This window comes from Hyposmocoma kahamanoa, unplaced genomic scaffold (assembly GCF_003589595.1).
Source record: "Hyposmocoma kahamanoa isolate Upper Pololo Valley unplaced genomic scaffold, ASM358959v1 63, whole genome shotgun sequence".
NCBI lineage: Eukaryota > Metazoa > Arthropoda > Insecta > Lepidoptera > Cosmopterigidae > Hyposmocoma > Hyposmocoma kahamanoa.
The window spans coordinates 17723405-17747052 of NW_020653851.1; the positions used below are offsets into that span (position 1 = coordinate 17723405).

General features: G+C 35.9%; 1 protein-coding gene and 1 long non-coding RNA gene across 8 annotated transcripts in view; one reads left to right on the forward strand and one right to left on the reverse strand.

Annotated features, from left to right (window-relative positions):
* Positions 1-23648, forward strand: part of LOC113230481 — a 231904-nt gene that overhangs the window by 156725 nt on the left and 51531 nt on the right. The window lies entirely within an intron of this gene.
* On the reverse strand, positions 12750-22148 carry LOC113230483. Its single transcript, XR_003310496.1, has 3 exons — positions 21961-22148; positions 12882-12986; positions 12750-12771 (listed from the first exon to the last, which is right to left on the reverse strand). It is a non-coding gene; the product is annotated as an uncharacterized LOC113230483 (long non-coding RNA).

Here is a 23648-nt window from a genome sequence, read left to right on the forward strand (position 1 = left end):
CACGAACTGATCTAGATGTAGGTCGGCTTGTTAATAGGCGCAGATAATTCTGGTATGGAAAGGAATGTCCGAGTCTAGATTGTTTCAAGATAGAAAGGACGACGTAATAGGGATATGCTATTCTCTTGTGGTGTTATAACGGTGAAATTACTTTATTATGGAGGTGTAAAAGTCACGTTTTTATTCATAGTACACAAGTCACACCTTAGAAGTACGCGTCTGAAAAAAAAAAAACTTTTATAATTGGACGTAGTTAAACAAAAAGGATCCAATGCACATCCTGTCACTTTCGAGATATAGCAGTTTGAAGTTTAAAAGTGTTTCTCAGTCTTGTTTTATTTTCAAAACTTATAATGTCATACTGGAGTTACAGCTCCAGAGATATTTATTTATGTTTATATGTTGGATTTTTTTTGATGATTTAAGAGGTTAGATTTGAGGAACCGTTTGGTACATATAACTGATTTTTTGATAATTTTGTGGATTGGAGCCTTTTTGCTTAACTACGTCCAATTTTGTTTTTTAATTTATTTATCCTTTAAAACGTAACACACAACAATTGTTTACCGATTTAACATGTAAGAAAAATGCACAGGTTTCTATGAATAGACACTTAATTATCGATTGTGGTATTCCTATTTATTTTACTTATATTCCATACAATTTAGTTACTTGTCAAATCGGCTAAGGAGTAGAATTCCCCGCATGCAGACTTGACAACTGAACGCTTTACTTGGGCCTTTTCAACGCAAGAGTATTCACTCTTACCTATTCAGGTATTATTTAAATGAGCATGCTACACCGTCGTCCTAATCCTCAGTTTCCATGTGAGATGTGTCTTATTTTTTTTTATTAAAAAATAGTCATAAACGGCAAAAAATATCGTGCTGTACCTTTGCGATGCAAAATTATAAAAGGAGGATATATACAGCCTATTTATTCGGTAGGTACATGTATTTTGTAGCCAGAGGCGGTAGACAATCAACAAGGATCCGCGAAGCACCTGCCAACTCAATAAAACATCTCCACTGGAAAAGTCTATTTGTATTTTCAGAAAAATACACAGAAAGGACACTGTCTGTTTCTGTACGATTATATAAAAGGTCCCAAGTGATTCTAAGCAGTGGGTCTGCGTCACTGAATCATTTGAAATGATATATAGTCTAGTTAATCTGCTTGCTTCAATTGTAAAAGATAACATCGTGATGAAACCTGCACTTCGCTACTCGCAAATGTGTGAAGTTTCCAGTTGGACCAGCGTAGTGGCACTTTAGCCCACAACCGTCTTCCTAAAAACCCGCGTGCAGCAGTCCTCATGTAAAGCAGGGTCTTCTGAATCCCACGACTTTCTGCATTATTCATATAAAGCTTTAGCAGCTTCATCACCCCTTTTAAGCGCCAGGCTCTTGTTAGTGTAGCCTCCTCCACTTTTCACGGTTCATAGTCAGTTCCTTCAACCTTTTTTATCGCTCACTTTGACGATGTTTATTTGTTCATTGTACACCATCCTTGGTCTATGCTCTTTTTCTTTTTCCCTATATCTTCCTCTTAATTATTACTCTCACCAATTTGTCACAGATTATAGGATCAAAATGACTACCAGATTTTAGTAGTACTTTCTTTCATTTTGAGAAGCAGCAGAGCTCCCTGAACCTAGACACGATCTATCAGAGGTTTTTTCAATTGTGGGTACCACAGGGTACTATTTTATGACCATTTTCAATTTAGTAGCAGTAAAGCGCCTTGTGAAAAGTGTTCGTCGAGGGAAGTACTGCCACCTTACCTATTTCTGCCATCTAATGTGAGTATTACTGCGTTACGGTTTTGAAAGGTAAGGGTGCTGGTGAAATTACAAGCACATCTACTTATGTCTCAGGGTGACGGGCGCAGTGGCAGTGCCCTTAGATCTTTGCGATTTACAGCTCTGAGTAGCAATGCAACTGCTATGGGCAGGCGTGTGGGTTATCACCAGGCACATGACTTGTTCGTCACATCACTTGATATTATAAAAAAAGTGATAAACTCAATTGACACTGGTTATTTTAGTAACTTCATTGAACAAATAAAAAAAGTTACATAAAGAACATACAGGTACTTCAGGTTATCGTGTTTTAATCTCAAACGGTTGCATAAAGGACGTTTTACAACAACCACGCGAATGTTATGAATTTTAAACTGTGGCAATTAAGGTAGTTGCACACGATACGCCATTTAAACATAAACCGAGCCGTGTTATGTGCGTTATAAATTTTACAAATATGTTATTAGGCATGCGTTTTGAGAGGAGACTGTGTAGCCGGATCACGTTTAAGTAATTAACAATGAAAATATGAATGTACGGATATTCCGTTTTTATTTCCTTATAGTTATGAGAGCAGTGGTGCCATGAAACTTTTTTATGAGTTGCGTTTACTAGATCAAAGTTGCTGGGGTCATTAATTTTGTTTATATTATTGTTGGTTTGCAAAATGAAATATTATCTACCAGTGAATTGCGGTTTTGTCTTGCCAATACTCGTTAGTACCCATGTTGTAATAAGACCACATCTTAAATAGGAGAGTTTCACATACACATAAATTCTTTCATGTAGTTCATGTTAGTTTCCATGCGGATCCGAACTAGCAAGTCTTATTTAAGAGACACACACATTATTAATTAATAGAGAACCTAATGTAATTCACACATTTTTATTATTAGTGAATTTATTGTTACAGATGTGAGACGAGTTACGATTCTCGATGTTACATTAGTCTTTAATTCGAGCCTTTGGTGTAACAAGGCCATATCTGCAAAATGACAATTTTTCAAGACAGAGTTTTAAAGATTCTACGAACGAAATTAGTCGGTAACTTTTTATGCTTAAGTTATAACATTTGACATATACATAATTAGTTTCATATATTACGTATTAGATTTATAGCTTTCAGTGATAAAAGCAGGTAAAAGCTCTTTTGACGTATGATTACACGTGACTTTGGCCAAACTTACGAATTAAATATGTATATGGTTTTATTTGAGAGCGTGCTTCGTATCAGCTGGATGCAGAAAGTCAGGAACGAGACAGTACTTCTGCGCATTAACATCTCACGCCTGCTGATGCGAACCATTAAGAAGCGCAAAATCACGGTCACGTGCTTCGATAAGATACATTCCTACTGCTTCAACATATAATGATGGGAAAGGTGGAAGGCAAGAGACGCGCTGGAAGACGTAAAAAGTCATGATTACGTAACACGAGCGCAGAATAACAGTTTTGTTTGGCGACCAACCTCCAGTCCAGTAGTGGGGAGGCACTTTAAGAAGAAGAAGAATTTGAGACCGATGGCAGCTCAGTGGGAGAACGGGTACTTCTCATTTGAGAGGCCGAAACGGTAAGGATCCTTGTGACAGATACCTATGACTTGAATTTCTATCTTACGTACATTAGGGAATGTTTAGTAGCAATACCACGTTGTTGCAACAGTCGCTGGTTAGAGTCTGGGAGTCGAAGGAATTTTTCTTCGTATTTGTTCGATTTTCGTATCAATAACAACAGACTGGTGGAGTATTTTCACAAAAGAATAGATAAATATCATGGTAATAAAAACATCGTGATATTCATTAAAAAATAAAATACCTAAAAGTCTTCGAAAAATCTAAATGAAGTCCCAAACGCGCATTGGGTCAACGTGATGGGCCTGTAAACCTACATTCTCTCGCACCCGGAAGGACGTACAAATATGAAACTGTTTGGACGTGTCTATCGTTTTCTAATTAGAATAGAGTACAATTGGAAACAGAATAAGGTTGTACGATAATCAAAATATAATCTATAATAACAATAAAACAACTCCATAAAGTGCAAGATACCGTAAAATAGCTAATACTGCATTTATTGTCCAGAAAATTACGTTAATTGTATAATAGTTACCACGGAACAGGTAACAAAATGAGATGTTACCAATAGATATGTGATTGTTACTTATTTTCGCGCATGTAATAAATCTTGATTGAACTGTGCATTCCGAAGTTTTTTTTACTGTAGCAAGTTTATTACGTTTATTTTACACAACTTCTTCGTATTCTTACTTAATTATTTATAACTTCAATTCTCAATATAATGTATTTCTATTTTATTTTCATAACATCTATTTAATTAAATTCTAGAAAGTAGAATTAGGATTAAATTATATGTTATTTTATTGTGCTCAAGATGCTGGTAACGTTCACCTTTTGTATGGCTATGCTAATGCGTTGGGCAAGGTAGCTGCCGGCCCTTGGGTTTCCCAGACAGTCTATGAATTTTTTGGATAAAATTTTTTACAGATGAAGGGCACCAGGACCCCACGGGCTAAGGGTTTCTACTCCAACGGCTGTAAATAGGTAGTCGGAGCCGAGGTCCTTGTACTTATTACTTTTTATTCTTTCCGCCAGCTTAGCTGCGGCGCCAACCCTCTTGCTGGTGTGCTGGACATGGGATGGGGCAAGTGTGTCGGCACACGTGGCGTCCGATACCCGTTCCCGGCCCATACTCAAAGGGATGAGAGTAATTCCGTCCGGGCGTTTGCCATCCGTTCGCGACATGCCGCTTGGCTCGAATATAGCGGGCACGTTAGCCATGGCTAAGGCCCGGCGGATGATGTCATTGAGGGCTAAGAAATCTTGGAGTTTTATGAAATACTAGTTCCATATCTGTTCTTTAATATTGTACAATTTAAATTATTTATTACTTTCTTAGTCTTATTGTTGTTCGTGTAATTTTTTTTTATTTAGTACCTATTGTCTACAATTATTTTAATGTTGATTTTTGTTCCTAAAAATATATTTTTCATTGTGGTGTTCCAATTAAAAACGGGACACATCACATCACAAGCGGGATATAGAGCTTAGATATCCTGCTCGGAAGTCGATAGACAATTTCAGTTTTATGACCAACTTACGTGTTGGAAGTTACGTGTTAGGATGTCAAGTGTCTATTTATTATTCAGACTTTTTTGTGAAATTGCTCCATTAGTTTGTTATTATTAATACAAAGATCGAACACACGGAAAAATTTCTTAAAAAACCCATGACCACGCTGTACCGTAGCGCTGCTCGAACGAACTGGGCTACCGGTCAAGTAATCGAGTTAACGAAATTCTCCTATGTGTTTTTGTTATAGATCTTTGTCCTGGTTTTTCGAATTACAGCGCTGGAGGTGACATCTAGTGATGAATTTTAGAAACTTGAAAAAGTTATTATTTTCTCCTTCTTATTTAAGAGCTAGGCTCTTGTCTGTGGAGTAGTCACCAACCGTCTCTATTTAGCGCTTTAACTTTGATTTTCTGATACGATACGAAATTGTTTTTTCCCGTATCTGATCTAAATGACTTCGTCTTGGTTTACCTCTCTTTTCGGTACCTCGGTTTTCCTATCTATGATGCTTCTAAGAAAACTGTCGTGAATTATCAGAAGCCCAAATATCTTTCCCCTTCGATTCTCTACTTTCTTCAATAAGCTCCTCTTTTTCTGCAATATCCTTAACACTTCGTCATTGGTTTTCCTTTCCGTCAAACTGATTCGCTCCATTCTTCTATAGCATCACATCTCAAACGTTTTCTATCGTTCTCTGTCTCTCCGTGTCTGTCTTATGTATTTTCTGCAAAAGAGTACTTCGTAACATTGGCTATCAAAACTATCAAGCCTCTCCACGTCAACGCACCGATTACACTTGTTGTTGAAACACAGTATGTCCCAACATCAATGGGTTTTACGCTACGCGGTTGAATCGCGGCAACCAAAATAAGACAATGTGTACATTATATATATAAGCTGCTATTCATAGTACTTGTATTAAGACTATTTATTACTATAGAAGCGAATACTCTTTAAGTACAGTCAATGTCACAAATGAATTTGGTCCAATACAAAATATAATATAAAAAGATTCCATATAGATGAAAGAGAAATAAAATTTTACCCTTAAGATTTCTAGTTACGAAAATTTAGGGCATTGTTCCAGAAGCCTGATATTATTTACGTTTTGGACAGAGAAATTTATTCTTTGGTAAATGTTTCGGCCAGCTTTCTGATTATCGGGTCTTGAACAAAAACAACTAAAACCTTCTTAAAAAGTCGATTCTACCTCAGCACAAATCCAAATCTTTCCGGTACTAATACGGTTCATTTCGCTTGGGTCAAGCGTCAAGGACACTGGTTTTCTTTCAGAATTAATTCTTATACAAAGGGAATTAAATCCATTTAAAAAATGTGTATTTTTTTAATAACGCACACACTCAACATAGCCCCGCACTAGGGAAAACCTTGTGTCGCGGGTGCTATGGACACACATAGATAACCACAAATTACACCCAAACCCACGAGAGAAATAAATGTAGGCCATACAAATATTGAGTACAGCTGTTTTTTTGTAAAATTTCCAGTTAAGTTTATGTTTTTTCTATCATGAACATTTTTAGGAATCATGTTTTCACACCGAACTAATCAGGGTATATCCTCAATTTTACCAAGTATTTCTTTCAAAGTGATTGATTCACCACTTGATTCAACACTTTCACTGTTATGCGGAATCAACCAAAGCCATTTGAGGTATCGACATTTGACAAAGAGATTCGCCGGTGTCTTCCAGGCGACCCAAGATTTCCCCCTCAAAAATTAATATTTCAAATTCAATACTTTATATATGTACACCAGGTATACGTTGCAACGCCACTGAAACGTGTGACGTCCCCAACCCGTACTGGACCAGCGTGGTGGACTATGATCTTAACCCTCTCCTTGAAGGAGAGCAGCGTCTAATTGTGGACTGAAATACAAAAACCTTTGTGACCGCGGTATAATAACTCACAATAGTCAACTATTGTAATGCGTACTGAAAAAACTTGCGAATATTAATTATCTTATGACAATAAATAAAACGCAATGCCACTGTTCGTAATATTTTCAGTTTCTCCTTTCAGAAAATGCATATATAAATTAAATACTTAGTAAATGGTGTAACGGGCTGGTGTCTGCAACTCGACGTCAAGGCGCCTGTTTTAAATTAAATATTTATATTGCGTGATTTTTGTTGTCCCTAGCCAGACCAGCTCTAATCTTCATCCTATTATCTTTATAATTATAGTCTTAGTGGATCTTATGAACTATATTAACTTCAGAGGTCTGAATAAACTGGTTGCGATGCAGATTGTTATCTAATAAACAATTCGCACCGCGCAATCGATCGACAGATGGTCGATCTTCGGCAGGTTGACCGATTTTAAGGATTTCGGGCAAATTCGACTCATGAATTAAGGCATTTTGTCACAAGTTCTGATAGTTTAAATTCAGTGTCTAAGCTTAAAACTATTGTGAATAAATATTTCCATATTCAGTGTGTCAACACCCTAACGAATTGGCAGCCAAGCTAACATTGCGAAGCTATGGAAAGCGCCTTAAGCAGAAAGACTTTTGTTCCTGTAGATACGACTCCGTTTAAAAAATAGATGACCTCACAAAAGACAAGAGGAGGAGGACACGCTCAACATGTGAAACCTACTATCCCACGCATTTGCTTATAGTTTGAAATTGATTGCAAATGAAACAAGACTACGAATAAAATTAGTATGTAAAGTATTGGATAAAGTAAATTATAATATTTATATGCATTAGATTTCTATGAATGAAATATAAGTACTCTTGTTTCTATATTTTTATTAGTTATATAGAAATGTGCAAATTAGGCACACTTAGGAAATAGACTTTTCTAATCTCTATCATCTTATGGGTTGAATTCAATGAAAAAAATTTCTAAGTGTACCAGAATATTCGAATTATGGCATCTTTTCGTGTTTAAATTTTTTTTCTTTGAATGATTCCAAGTGACAGGACGAACAAGTGCGCTTGGAGGTAAGCAACACGATTATCCGTAGTATTGTAGTGCCAGTCAGAGTTTTAAATCGCAAAGATCTGCGCGGCACTGCCACTGCGCCTGTCACCTTGAGTCGTAAACTTGACAAGTCCCATGTGCATGTAATTTTACAAGCACCCTTAGTTTTCAAAAACAGAACGCTGTAATGCTCACATAACCGCTTGACGGCAGAAATAGGAACGTACAAGTTGTGCGTATCATGGTAAGCTACACACCTGTCTACAACAGTTGAAATACCACTCAGGGCTTTAAATCGCAAAAATCTGAGGTGCACTGCCACTGCGCCCGTCACCATGAGACATACCTAAGTTGACAAGTCTCATGTGCCTGTAATTTACACCCTTACCCTTCAAAATCCGAACGCTGTAACGCTAAAATTACTGCTTACGGGTAAAAATGGGTAAGCAGTACTTCCCTGGACGAATTCCTTCACAAGGAGCACTACTGCTACTAATCATTGTATTGTTGCTTCACCTGGATCTTGGAGACCTTGTATCATCACTTAGCTAGTTCTATATTAATTATTAATACAAAGATCGAACACTCAGAAAAAACACTCAGAAAAAATTCCTTCGATCCGGTCGGATTCGAACCGACGTCTTCTTGCATACCGTGCCAGACGCTATACCAACTAAGCCACGGAACGAACCAACGGACCTCACGAATTTTTCTATGTGCTTGCGTCGTGTCTTTGTACTTGGTCTTTCAACGACTTTTTAGTCGTAGCGCCATCTATGAGAAATCTATTACAGATTTATCACCAAGTTAGTACCTTTACAGCTACCAGTCCTATATAGTTCTATATTGATTAAATATTTATTTAGCGATAAAAGAAAATCAGGGTCTTACTAAATAAATATTTCAAAATTTTAATACGTACCAGTCATTCAACTAAATGTGTCAAGATAATGTATTACAAAATAATGTGACAAATACAAGACATTTTAGAAGGAATATATAATGGTAACCTTAATCCAGGTATTGACGATTGTATTTTGAGTGTACCTAATATAATGTAGTTTAACATTGCAATAACTATCAAGATATGTGAGACGCAATGCTCAAAGCATTTTTGTATGTAAAACTATTTCGTTTATCACATTTCTTCGCTACCTTTAAACCGGACATTCTACTTTAGTTATGCTAAGTGTGGTGTCAGTTTTAAACAATTCTTAGTCAATTAATACTTACCTCCTTGTCATAAGTAAATGCATTTGAGTTTTGATAACTTCGAGACATTTACACTTAAACTTTTTTTGCTTAGAAAAAAAAGTTAATTACTGCTTTTGCTTACAATAAAACTGAAACTAAACAAGATATAAAAAAAACGATTACTGGGGGTTGTAGATCTCGTTTTGCTGATTCCAGATGTTAATAACTCAAATTTGATAAAAATGTCGATTACGTTAGTTGTGATAAGGAGGGCAAAATAGGTAAATGTATATATCGATTTTGTACAAAACGATTTCAAATGATTTATTGCCAAATGTGATTCGGCGTCCACGCGCAATTCACTATCAAAAATCGTGATTCAAACATTTGCATACTTACAAATTATAGCGTATAAATGATCTCGTTCCTTTCAGTACATTAATACCTTTATGTAGGTTTTGCACATTGACCTGAATTGTGCCTTAATAGTTTATGTAATTAAATTCTAAATTACTTGCTTATATATTTATAACCCTATTTAAGCCTTATATAACATTGTTCGTTGCCGTGGTAGCCTAATGATCTAACCTACCTCCTCTTAAGACGATAATATATGCTAATTATTATTATTACTCTTATTATTTAACATTGTTCTACTTATGAATATTTTGGATTTTGTTTCTTAGACACTTGTTTATAAACCTCTATGTAAACGAATAAATAATAAATATCATGATTTTTTTTTACTTTCTACTTTTTTTTCTTTTTTTATGATATCAAGTGACGGGACGCACAAGTCGTGAGTCTGGTGATAAGCGGCATGCCTTTCCATAGCAGTTGCAGCCCAAAATTTTAAATCGCACAGATCTGAGGGGCACTGCCAATGCGCCCGTCACACCGTCACATATTACACCAGCACCCTTAGCGCGTTTGCATATTGCATCCGATACGTATTAGTTCCAAATCATAGTCTCGGACAAATCTCGAAAACTCGGATGTCACTTGTGCACTAAATCCTATACGAATCCGAGAAAATACGACTATCGCTTGTACATCTAGAGATAAAAAAAAATCCTTGTGATATTTCGGACTGTCATTTCTCGGATTCGGAATGAATACGCACGTGCTTACCCTTCGAAATCGGAGTGCAATATTGCACATTACTACCACAATTACTACTGTTTGGCGGCAGAAATAGGTAAGGCAGAAGTACTTCCCCGGGCGAAATCTTTCACAAGGACTTACTACTACTACTTCTGACTTATTACTACTAAAATACTTAGTTTAGTTTATTGACTTCAATAAAGCATGTGAATAAATGTATAATATACCTAAATATTTTATTGAACGTCAGGATATTTCACCACCGTAATATTCAATTATTTTTTGTGAAATTACTACACTAGTTTTGTTATAATGAATAATACAAAGATTATGTGTAATATATCTTTAATATGTTTGCACACCTAATGTTTGACAGGATACAATAAAACAAAATTCATTTTGTTACATGTCAACTTCTATGCAACCTGTGTTTCAGAAATAAATGAATTTGTGAATTATTATCCATTTTGTAGTGTTATTTAACTAATTGTTAATTTGATTTCTTTCAGGTAAGTTCACTACACAATCTTTTGATGTTGGCTGCTTAAGAAGATAAAGTAAGTTACTATCTATCACAATGGAACTACATGCAATATGGATATACCACCAATATGAAACGATTTGGCTTCTCATTTCTTAACGCGTCCGCCTAAGGTATTGAATTCGTTACCGCGAAAGTTTTTCACAGACAATATAACTTGGATTTTTTGTTAAGGTACTATAGGGTTCATGTCTGTACGAGATATATTTCTTTGTGCTATCCATGACGCAATAAAATAAAGAAATAAATAGATAAAGAAATAAATATCCCATTCAAAATTTATCGCTGTATGTTCTTTGTGACCATATGTAGAAAAATACGATATATATAAAACTGAGGGCATACTTGTTGGGATTGAAGCATGTATAATTGTATTTAGTATATTTTAATGTATATTGAGCGTTTAGCGCTTTTCCCATTGTTTTCACGTTGTTTTCGGTCAAACCATTACCCACAGTGAGATTTAGCAGTAGAGCTTCTTGTGAAAGAGTTCGTCCAAGGAGGTAATGTCACATTACCTATTCTTACCGCCAAGCTGTAATGTGAGCATTACTGCGTTCCAGTTTTGAAAGGCAAGGGTGCTGGTGAAATTACAGGCACATGAGACTAATCAACCAGTCTCAGGGTGACGGGCGCAGTGACAGTGGCCTTCAAATCTTTGTGTTTTAAAGCTCTGAATGGCACTGCAACTGTTCTGGACAGGCATGGCATCAGGCGCACGACCGTCCCATCACTTAAAAAAAAAAGAAAAAATATAATATTTAATTATATATATGCTGCCAACTTTCAACATTCTGTTTGTCTTGCAAAACTTTGGTGAATAAGTTCTATTTATTATAGCTTGACACCCTTTAGTTGGGTTATAATTTAAACAAAAACCTTCCTAAATCAAATAGATACCAACACCCAATACACAAATTATAACAGAATCTAACCACAAATTATATCAAACCACCTTGAAATATGACTGAACAGAGGTTTATATCTAATTTATGTCACGCGAGATTTGTAGGCATAATTATAACAATAATTAAAGTTTGTTTGACACTTCTTGTCATAGGCTAGAAAACTTGCCTTGAGTATAACCTTTTCAGTCTCTACAATCAGTTTTTGCTTATAGAATTAGCGAGATTAAATCTTGCATAATTTTCAAGAACAAAATGGATGTTACAGATAGACCAAACAGAATTCCACGAGCTTTTTCATGATAATTTTTAGTTAATACAATATATGCGATCAATTGGAAATTAGTATTCCGAAACAGAATAATTTTTACGAATTTTTTTTTTCTAAAATTGTTTGTCATGATGATTACCAGCTACAATGAGGTCAGAATTTTATGTTGTAATTTGTATTGTAATTTTAGTTTTTAATCTCTATTACAGCGAAGCGGAGAAATATAGCGCTTTACCAATTAATATGATTGGTTGCTGTAACACATTGCTTTAGTGGCATGAGTGTATTTTTTTATATTCAGTAAATCTCATTCATTCTAACACAGGTATTCTCGGCTCGGTAGAAACGACTATTGAGTCTATATTTAGCAATAGGGCTACAGAAACAGCAAATAAATACTATAATCAAGCGTAATATGTTTCACACGAGAGTTCTCAAGGTTCTCTTGATTTATGCAGTGACACAAGTGACATTGATGCTTTATTATTTCGATGTTAATTGAATATGAACCGCAGCTGATTGAAACTACAGTTAAACCATAATTGAAATTGGGTACGTGATTAAATTGTGGTTTCTCTTTATTGGTGACAAGGTGCAGAATTGACGTCGAAACGTTTTTGAAAAATGTTTAAGTTATTCTTTATATTCTTTATTATTCCAATCGGGAAACTGTCGAACGGTCTACCTGATGGAAAGATATAAGTATTGCCTATAGATTACAAGGAAGTATTTTTAATATCGAAAAAGCGCTGTCAGCTACAGGACATAAGGCCTTAAGTCTTCTGTGCCAGTGATTGTCCTGGCTTTCTCTACATCGTAATCCGGAACAGGGCGATATAGTTCTTCTTATCGTGTCGAACTGCTTCAACGTTTAATGTAGCTTTGCGGTGGAAATGGGTAGTCCCGAGTTCTGTCCATATAAATAAACGTACACATGAATGCACTACGTCAACCCATATTGTCTCTTTTAGCACGAATGGACGCCATTTAAAACGGCCACTTACGGGTCCGTGATTTTACCGATTAGCTCGCACGAACTCGCACTTGTGCACAAAGGGCAGAGGGTCGTCCTTGGTAACGCAGACGAGCACGTAGCGATGTATGGGTGCAGTGATCGTTGTCGTCCTGCAATTGGTTAAATTTTAATATTAAATGGGAGGGGTCGTTGTGTGGCTGTCGGTGGTCGTCGGCTGTGCTAGAAATTCTGTAGACTTACGAATCGTCAGAGGCCGTTTTTATAATGCTGACGAAAAAAGTTTGTTTACATACTCCGATTCAAAATTTTATTTTCTAAGTTGTAATGTGTACTTATAATAAATTTTCATCAAAGTTGTAAAATACTGTATTAGTGTAGTTCTACGTGGAACTAAGTACATATGGAGCTACTAGGAATACATGGTTTTTGGAGGATTTTATATTACATTTCGCAAATTAAAAAGTTGCGCCTATAAATTTATACGGCGTGTTTAAAATTATCAGAAATGTTTTATTGAATTCTGTCATACAGATGTCTGTTAAATGTTTTAGTTGCACGGTGGGCTCAATCCTATACAAAATATTTTATGGACTATGTTGGGAAATATCTATGGTATTTTTTAGTCAACTAATTACGTTGGTATTTTAAATAAGATACGGCAAGTTACCGTAATAGAACTAGAAATACAGGCCGACATCAAATCAAGGTCTACAAACGTTTAAAATTGGAGTTGGAGTCAATACGGGTTTTGACGTATCTTCACTGTTTCAATTCTTTTTCTAAGCTTAGTTAAGACGTTAATCGTACCGATTAACTGCAGCAGTTCCACGTGGAACAAAGTACATATGGAGCTACTAGGAATAAATGGTTCTAAGGATATTAAATTACATATCACAAATTAAAAAAATGATTAATTGAAAGAATATCGTATGGTTATCTTTTTGGGTCGCAATCAAAATGATAACATATCTTAATAATTTTTACTAAACAAAAAGGAACCGACGTCAAACTTTGCTTACATGTATATACAAAGTGAAACTAAAAATTTAACGATCGGTTACCGGAAAGTGCGCGAAGCCGGATTCTCCCCTAGTTTACGACTCTTAATGGTAGAATATTCTCTTCAAATTTAAATGAGACCAATAGTGAAGTACCCTCTTTCCAACAAAAAAAAAAATCAACAAAATCGGTTCAAAACTGACGGAGTAATCGCGTAACATATACACAAAAAAGTCGAATTGAGAATCTCCGTTTTTGAAGTCGGTTAAAAATTGTTGCATCGCTGTTAGTAGAGTTAGAAAAGCTATAAAAATAGTGACAAAGGGTAGTTATCTATTTATTAAATAGTCGCTTGTGCCCGCGCCTTCATTTGCGTAGAAGTACTTCGAGTACCCTACTGTACTACTTACTTGAAAAATAATTGGTCCCCTATACAAAATTTCGTCCTCCATTTCACCCCCTTTAAGATTTATTTTTTGTCAGAAAAAGTAAAAAAAAAAGTAAGTCTCCTAGGTCCCATCGTTTTTTATAATACCAAGTGAAGAGACGAACAAGTCGTGTGCTTGGTGGTAAGCGACACGCCTTTGCATAACAGTCGCAGTATCATTCATACGTTTATATCGCAAAGATGTTATGAGCACTGCCGATGCACCCCTCACCACTCACTACCTGCCGCATTCCATCGCGTACTAAAAGGTTTGGTGGCTCCTTTCTCTGCCGCACGGTTGACAAATGGAACTCCCTTCCGGCACATGTCTTCCCTCCCTCTTATGATATGGGGTCCTTCAAACGAGGCATATTGTAGGCAGGCAGGGTGGAGGTGGCTAGTGCAGTGAGGGTTTCATCGCTGCACTAGGTTCCTTCGCGTTTGGATACCACTTTCCACTTAACATCAGGTGGAGTGGAGTCATTTGCCTGTCAAGTATAAAAAAAAAAAAAAAAAAAAAAAAAACCGTCACCCAGAAACAAGGTGACAATTTCCATTTGCCTGTAATTTCACCAGCACCCTTATTACCCTTCTAATAAACCAAACCTATTTCTAAACCAAATTTCGTAAAATTTGGTTCAGCGGTTAAAGGGTGAAAACATAACAAACACTGTTACTTCGCATTTATAATATTAATAGTATGGATCATGATGTTATTTCATATTTTTTTTGTAAAAATTATCTACTAGTGTGTTATTAATTGTTACTCATTATTATTAAATAAATGAATAAAGCGACATCTCTCGTCAGTTTCTGGTAGCAGAAGAGTAACGTCATAAGTTGCTTACAGGCGCGATGACGGCGAAACAAACCGATTAAATCCAAACAAACATATTATAGGGAAATTGGTAAGATCTGAAGTAGTGGCCCTGGCATGCCGCAACATGGCACAGACGCTGGTTTGAGTACAGGCATATCGAAAGAATTTTCCTCTTAAAATTATCTAATACCATTACGTCCTTTACTTAATACGGTGTGGCGGTATTCAATAAACTAGAATTTATCTGTCTGTCTATCTGAAATAATTAATTTAACTAGAAATCGAATGAAGGTATGCTGCTACCGGTATTTAGTACTTAAATCGTCTATGTAGGCAGTGATCGTTTCCTTGACATCTAGTTAGAATAAATCATCTACGTAGCTATAAATTTTATAAGCAAATACAACAAGATACCAAGTTCCGACAGCTGGTCATTATTTTTGTTAAAATCCATACTGCTTCACTTTGAAGTGCGTATACTGTCCGACTTTGTATTTAAAATAAATTAATTATATTCTATTTTATCGAGTTCATAGATTTCACGATTGTTACAAATTTGTTGCGTTGTACAGGTCCTCGCCTGTGCAGGTGTAGTGGCACGCAGGACAAGATAAAAGATGTGCCATAGTCTGGGGAGAGACACCACAACTGCCACTGCAGATTTGATTAGTTTCCCTGTCCATTTCTGTTGACAAGCAGTAATGTGCGTTTCGGTTTTGAAGGGTTAGGTTGCTGGTGAAATTACAGGCACATGGAACTTTTCATTTTGTCTGAGGGTGACGGGCGCAGGGGCAGTGACCTTCAAATATTTGCGATTAAAGCTCTGAACAACATAGCAACTGTCATACAGACACGTCGCTTACCACCACTATTTATAAAAACCAGTAGTTTTTCGGTACTGACGAGGCCATTATCTTTGGTACCTCATGAGCAATAAATTAAATAATACAAAATTGTCACAATTTCAAACCTTATTTTGTGTATTTGATAGGTTAAGATTTTGTGTTTGGTCACTTTCATTCTGGAGCGTGTTGTTGTTTTATCTTTTGTAACTCCTTTGAATAAGCTCTAAATTATTCTTTAATTGTCTTCTATATCAGTGGCACAGTAATTCAGTGAAAGTTCCTTTCAATATTACAATTTTATCTGGTATTTAAAGTACAAGCTACACATTAACGTATCTTGTTCCGTTGCACTGGAGGCGATTTTCGAACAAAAATGTGTAGTCTGGTCTGCCGTTGTCCGTACATGGAAATCCTTAGGTTTTAGACCAGGTATATGTGTGGTTGTTTTCTACATTTATCATCAGCATTTCTCTCGAAAGATGTGGGCCTCTCAAAAGATCGCTATAACGACACGATCCTGCGCTGATCGCAATACGAATTTGCACAATTTTACTATATTATTGTTACTTTCTAACATTTACTTGTTTCTGTCTTATAAAACTGCATCGAATTCCTTTAAGCACATGCCGGTGACATAAATAATTTGAAATATCATAAGTACCAGTGATATTTTGCAGTGTATTACAAGGTAGACTGTCGCTGCGCATGGTACCATGCTGCGTCCGTCTTGTTTCCATTTCTATAAACGTAATGATATCTTCTTTGCGACGTTATTGAATGAATGAATGAAATTGATAAAGTAGTGCAGTAAAGCAATATAAGTATAACAGAATAAGCTAATTTACAACATGCGGCCTTATTGCTATGTAGCAATTTCTTCCAGGCAACCTTAAGATAGAAATTTTAGACTTGGAAAGGAGGCGCAACCAAAAATATCTTCTAATGTAGACTGTCAAATAAATATACTTCACATTCAATACTAATAATGTATGCTTAGATATTAATAATATGTACATAGCAATAAAATATATTTATACATTTTTAGGCTAAATAAAAAAATAATAATTGACGTGTGCAAATACCTATTAAATTGTTCAATCTCGTTTATTCCCGTTATGAAATGTTAGTATAATGCAACGCGAACAAAGCCCCGTTAAAACCAAAAAATAACGTTCTTTACTATACGCATAGAGAAAAACCTAGTAAATTGCTTAATCGCGTTTTATGGCCGTTTTAAAACGCGAACAACGCCGTTAAAACCAAAAACAAATAAAATTCATAAGGTCTGATGACACGATCTGTAGCGCAGTTTGTAGAGCGGTTGTCCTAAATTGACAAATACACACAGGTTCGAGTGATGTCAAATCGAAGGGATTTTTCTTTGTGTTCGATCTTTGTATTAATAATCATAGCAACACGAAAGTTTAAAATTGTATATTCTATCCAGCAAATCGGACTATACATCTTCTATGAATAACTGCAACGATCGCTAGAGTAGGAAGACCGATATTCAATTGAAAATATCGATAGTTATTATGTACGAGAGTATGTGCGACCTTGCTGAAGAATTTCGTATCAACCACGACAATGTTCGAAACATTGCATTTTTTAAATAAAAAATTAAGTGCGCACTTGACCTATAAAAAGCAGTCGAGTTCCCTGTGAAAAAGTTCGCCTAGTGAAGTACTGCCATCTATTTCTGCCACCAAGCCGTTTGTGATCTCATTACTGTATTCCGTTTTTTAAGGATAAGGATGCCGGTAAAATTACAGGCACATGGGACTTGTCACCTTATGTCTCAGGGTGACGGGCGCCGTGGGAGTGCCCCTCAGATCTTTGCGATTTAAAGCCCTGAGTGGCACTGCAACAGTTATGAACAGGCATGTCGCTTTCCACCAGGCGTATGACTTGTTCTTCTTGTTGCACCCGCGGTTTTCCGCAATGGGTTATAAGTGTGAGCGTTATTATTGTTGTGAAATATTAGACAACATCATCGTTGCTTTGATGTCAAAATATGTAACTAAAGAACTTGTATTATGGAAATCGGAAACAGCGACAAACACCCACACCTGAGACTATATAGTAAAGTCAGTTTTTCTACATTAGCCCGGCCGGGGATAGAACTCGGGACGTCAAACATAGCGACGTCATGAAAACACTCGACCAATGAGGTTATCAAATAATAGTTTGCAGGAAGGGAATTCCAAATAGCTGTTCGTATTTTATTGTACCGTATCGGAGAACAGTGGAAACAAATAATCCAACTTGAATAATGATACTCTGCCGGATGTGCAGCCAGGTGACTGCATCTTGCACAATCTATGGCTCCAGTGCTTTATTCTAATTTATATGACTTTGAAATACTTGAACGGAATATACGAGGTGCACATTGAACTTTTGTGGCTTAATGTATCTTGTGCACAGGAATTCATTTTTCATTCAATGACCTAATTCAATTTCCTAATTCAATTCAATGACCTAAGGTGTTTGTTATTACACTTCGGTTACTATCGGAGGATGTCTGATAGCTTGTTGTAGCTGTAATTTTATTTTGTAACATTTTGTTTTTATCTATTTCTTGTGAAAATACTACACTATTACTGACAGAAAGATCGAATTAACAAGAAGAAAAATTCCTTCGAACCAACTCGATTTCACCCTGCGACTGTTGCCTCAACGTGGCTACCGCTCTGCCAACTAAGCTACGGCAGTCGTAATATCGTGCTGAAACACTGCAGTAGAGTTTCATGTGAAAGAGTTGGTCCAGAAAAATATTATGTCTATATTTCTGCCGCCAAGATGTAACGTAAGCATTACTGTGATACGGTTTTGAAGAGTAGGGATGCTGGTGAAACTACAGGCATATGGAACTTGTTAACTTACGTCTCAGTGTGAAGGGCGCAGTGGTAGACAGATGTTTGCGAGTTAAAGCTCTGAGTGGCACTACAACTGCTATGGACAGACGTGTTGCTTATTACCAGGCGTGCTTGTCCCGTCACTAGATATTAAAAAATCTTTAAAAAGACACTTTATTTCACAAATCAATTCTTCACTATTGTTAACATCGGCAAATAAAATTGACTCCATGTGGTGATGCAGAGTGCATTTTAAATTTTTTACAAGGAATGCAGCATATAAGAAATGGAACTATTTTTCCGAATTTAAATCGCGTTACACGAAACATCGGTTTGTTTGAAAAAACAAATATACGCGATTTAAATCCGGAAAAATAGTTTCATTTCCTATGTGTAACAATCGCGAAAACCTAAGAACTCGAAATGCAGCATATGTCGAAATAGTTAGATTTTTCATGGAATTTGTTTTTTTCTATTTTATAATTAATTTAAAAAAACATGAGCATCAAATCTATTACCGCCGGCCAGTACCCACGATGTCCAAGAAGGCACTACCAATTATGCTTTATTATGTTCTTACACATCTCCTATGAAGGAATATTGTATCAATTTACTAGGCAATTATGAAACAGGCTATAGTTTCAGTTAATGAGGAGCCCTGCCTAGATTCTAACGATGTAATATGAAGACTTTACGTACGCTCAGCTCCAGGTTAATCTATACGAACTGTCACTTTGTTGAACTACAAAAAACGCCGTACAGAAAATCGGTAAAATTTTCAACAAAGAATTTTGACACGCTGTATCTTTCATCCACTGTATCGTTCATCGTAGCTTCCGTATTTTGATAAGAAATATATTTTTGTATAATACCAAGTGACGGAACAAACGATTCGTGCACCTGGTGGTAAGCAACACGCCTGTCCACAGCAGTTGCAGCCACCCAGAGCTTTAAATAGCAAAGATCTAAGAGGCAGCCTCAATGCGCTCGTCACCCTGAGACATAATTTAATAAGTCCCATATGCCTGTAATTTCACCAGTACCCTTCAAAACCAGAAAGCTCACGTCACTGCTTGACGGCAGAAATAGGTAAGGTGGCAGCCCTTCTCTCAACGCATCCTTTCACAAGGAGCTCTGCAGATACAAAACTGTAACTTAAATGCCATAAAAACGGTAAAATTTTGACAACCTGTATCTTAATATGGGGTTCACCGTAGCTACCTTTTTGCCCATTTTGATAATACTAAAAATAGATCATAGTGTCGTTGTGTACACAAACGCAATGAACGTAAAACAAATGAAATGAAATTATGTAAGTGGTGTTATTTAATATTTACCTCATTTGACCTTAAGAAGTAGTGCGTCGGTTTGATTGGCACTTTTTGAAAGTTTTTAGGTAAAAGGTCGACGAGGTTACTACCTGTGACATTGTATTGTATTTTTGATATATCACATATTCAGTTTGTATATAACATAATATTTACACTTACATACGCACTAGGGAAACCCTGTATCGCGTGTGCCATGGACACACATAGACAACCACAAATTACACCCAAACTCAAGAGAAATAAATGTACGCCATACAAATATAGTGAAAATAACAAAATCTTTTGAGCTTCTTTGCTACATTAAACTCTTTTTCTCCCCATTTTGATCGACAATTGGCTTAAAGACCCTTTTATACAGACCATTCCATCAGTCGTCAAAATAATCATATCGATTCGTCGCTACTTACTGATCGTGAAGACGGATCGTCCTGTATATAGGGCCTTTTAGTCCTAATTTTAAAGAATATTGTGGCATTCAGAACAATTAGTAACAAAAATCGACCTACATGACAATGAAATTACAAATAATATAAAAAAAATAGGGCCACAATTATTAACATGTCAATATTGATATAAAAATCTTGCATAACTGTATAATCAAAAGTCCACACGATCTCTTATGTAAGTGTATTGTAAACTGACACTTGCCATAACAGAAATTATACTATTTAGATGGACGATAATGTCAATCTATAATTGTTATGTTATTCGCCATTGCCATTGGCCTTTGCCTATGACTAATATTTATAGCCGACAGAAATTGCTACATGATTGTAATAATTTTATACATCGTAAAAGTATGATAATCATACACAAATATTTAAGTAGTTTACGTCTGTGTGTTACGCGCTCATTGAAAACCAGCGCCAAAGTCTATTATGCTGTGGCTTATGTTGAATAAAGTCCTTTTGCGTACGTAACAACCGTACAAATGACAGTACAAAATTTGAAATAGTCCGTATTTTTGTTTATTTGTCAGTATTGTTTGATTTTATATTGTATTTTTATTTTGTTTATTAATTATTTGTATTTTGTTTCGCTTGTCTCTGTTATCATTTTTTTTTGTGTCTATATATTATCTATGTGTTGTGGCGTTGCATGCTATTCTAATTTGTGGTTGTCTATATGTGTGTGTCCATGGCGCCGGCGGTAGGGCTTCCTTAGTGCGGGGCTTTGAGTGGGTGCGTTACTTGATACTTGGTACTTGGTGCAACGGGCTGGTGTCCGCAACTCAACAAGTGGGTGCGTTATTTATTTATAAGCTATTATTTTCTGAACAAAATAATTAAAAGCAATTAACAAATTTCTCTCAAATTAAGTTAAATCACGACTATTCCGTCTATATTCTTGACACGTCGTGATAGCCGACGTTCTAGCAATTAAACAGTTAGAAAATATTACATGAACTTAATTGTACTGAACCACCAATTAAATTAAGTACAGTAAATGTTTATTACGTTCGTATTACGCTTAATGCACAGAAAATTGTTCTTACGATAGTGTTGTTAATGCTAATTGAATGGTGTAATTGTTACAGGTACGTTGTGTAATTTGGAGTCGGAGAATGCGGCCTTTAAAAGACATCAGGTTCAGTATGATTTGGACACGCGAAAAAAGCATAGCGTATGTGAAAAGAAGATTAAAAAGCTAAAAGAAATTTAAAGAAAGACCATAGAGTGGCAAGTCGAAAAGTGTACTATTCAAAAATATAATTATTAATGAATATTGCTTACGAACTATCTTGAGCCGGGTACTCATTAGCAAGCTGTATCAGTTTGTTGACAGATACAGTAACGAGGTTCTAGTGTATACGTGTGAAGCAGTCTTCACGCGCTAGAGTGAGTACCTGGTTATCGTCGGCTCACTGCGAACAGCACGTGTTCCGTTCGCGACAAGTTCGCGTACCACGTACACACTGTGATTTTTGGTAACGTAACATGCAACATGCGGTTACGGTTACAACGCGCTAGTGAGTTAGAACCGGCTTAATAGATGAAGGGTCACTGTATATACTAAATAAAATAATAATAATAATCTCAAAGTGAGTAACTTAATCACTTGTGACTTGTGGAAATCCGAAACAACGACGATTCCACAAATACCCAGCTCGGAGATAATATAGGAAAGTTGGTTTGTCTTCATTGAGCCGGTCCAGGATTGAACCCGGGACCTCAAAGATAGCGACACCATGAAAACCGGTGTGCCAGCCACTCGACCACGGAGGTAAAAGCTCTAAAAAGGAAATTAAAAATAAGCTTAATCAAATTAAGAATATTACTTCGTTAATAGACTAAGGTACTGAAAACTTTTCCGCAAATAAAAATACGGAAACCTCCGAAAAAAACTGGAATTTCCGAAAAGTCTTGCTGACGTAATACTTATACACTACTAAATTTTATTTATGTTTTACCGAAAATTATTGGTAATCATTTTTATCGTAAATCGCCTATTAGAAATTTAAAATCGACGTTATATGTTTCATAAGCTTAAGTGCTTTTTAAAGTATTCCGTATGATACGGAAATATTAAATACGTAAATAGGTAATTTAGTATTTCTTTTGGAAGATAAGCATATTATTTTGAATGAATTCATGGTCATTTGATAAATATTGTTAAATTTGTCGGTATATTCTGTGTTTATTAGCTTCTCTTTTCGAAACATTTATTATTTTTCATAGGTTAAAAACAGTTGTTTTATATTAAAATAAGTGCATAAAATAAGAAGGAAGATTTTTTTATACATAAATAATCTCACTGATGTTAAGTGACGATGGTCCGTGTTTGAGTAGTCCCAAATTTAACTTTTCGGGAAATACAGACGCCGTAGAGTATTTCATTCCTTTGCCGTACGCATCAGAAAGGACGAAGCAAAGCATTTAATGCGAATGAGTGGTATATCACCGACTTAAGGATGGAGTGTTCCGCACCTTCTAGTCGACCGTAAAAGGAACGGTGAGGGTGGAACTATATTGAAAAGTTCCTGCGCACATTCCCCGAAATGTATCCGATCACTCGGCTACTTTTCTGCGATAGTCGAGATTTTGTAGCTCCTACTCAACAAGTCTTGGTTTAGAAATAACAGTTTTAAAATATTGCAATAAAAATAGAGTCGCAGTCGAATATTGCAATAAAAATAGAGTCGTGCAGAAATGATTGAGACAGTATGAATTTCAACAGCCTTAATTTCAACAAAACGACTGGAAACAACAATGAGTCTGTGAACAATTGATTCCTGATGAAACTTATTTAACTTCAACCGATAATAGCTATAAAAGAAATTGTATTTGATAATTATAAAAGATTATAGCAAATGGATCTAAAGGCTTTTGTTAGCTATTGTTTGAACAATTGTTAAATGCTAAAGAGAAAGTGCTTGTCTATTTTCATCTAGTCAATACGTAACACTGGAGGTAAATTAAAAACATTTTATTCACGAATAATCGTACATATGATTTACAGCTTTAGGAAATAAGATACTTCCTGGTTTTGGATAATATATGAGCATAAAATTACAATACGCGTACCTGTAGATAG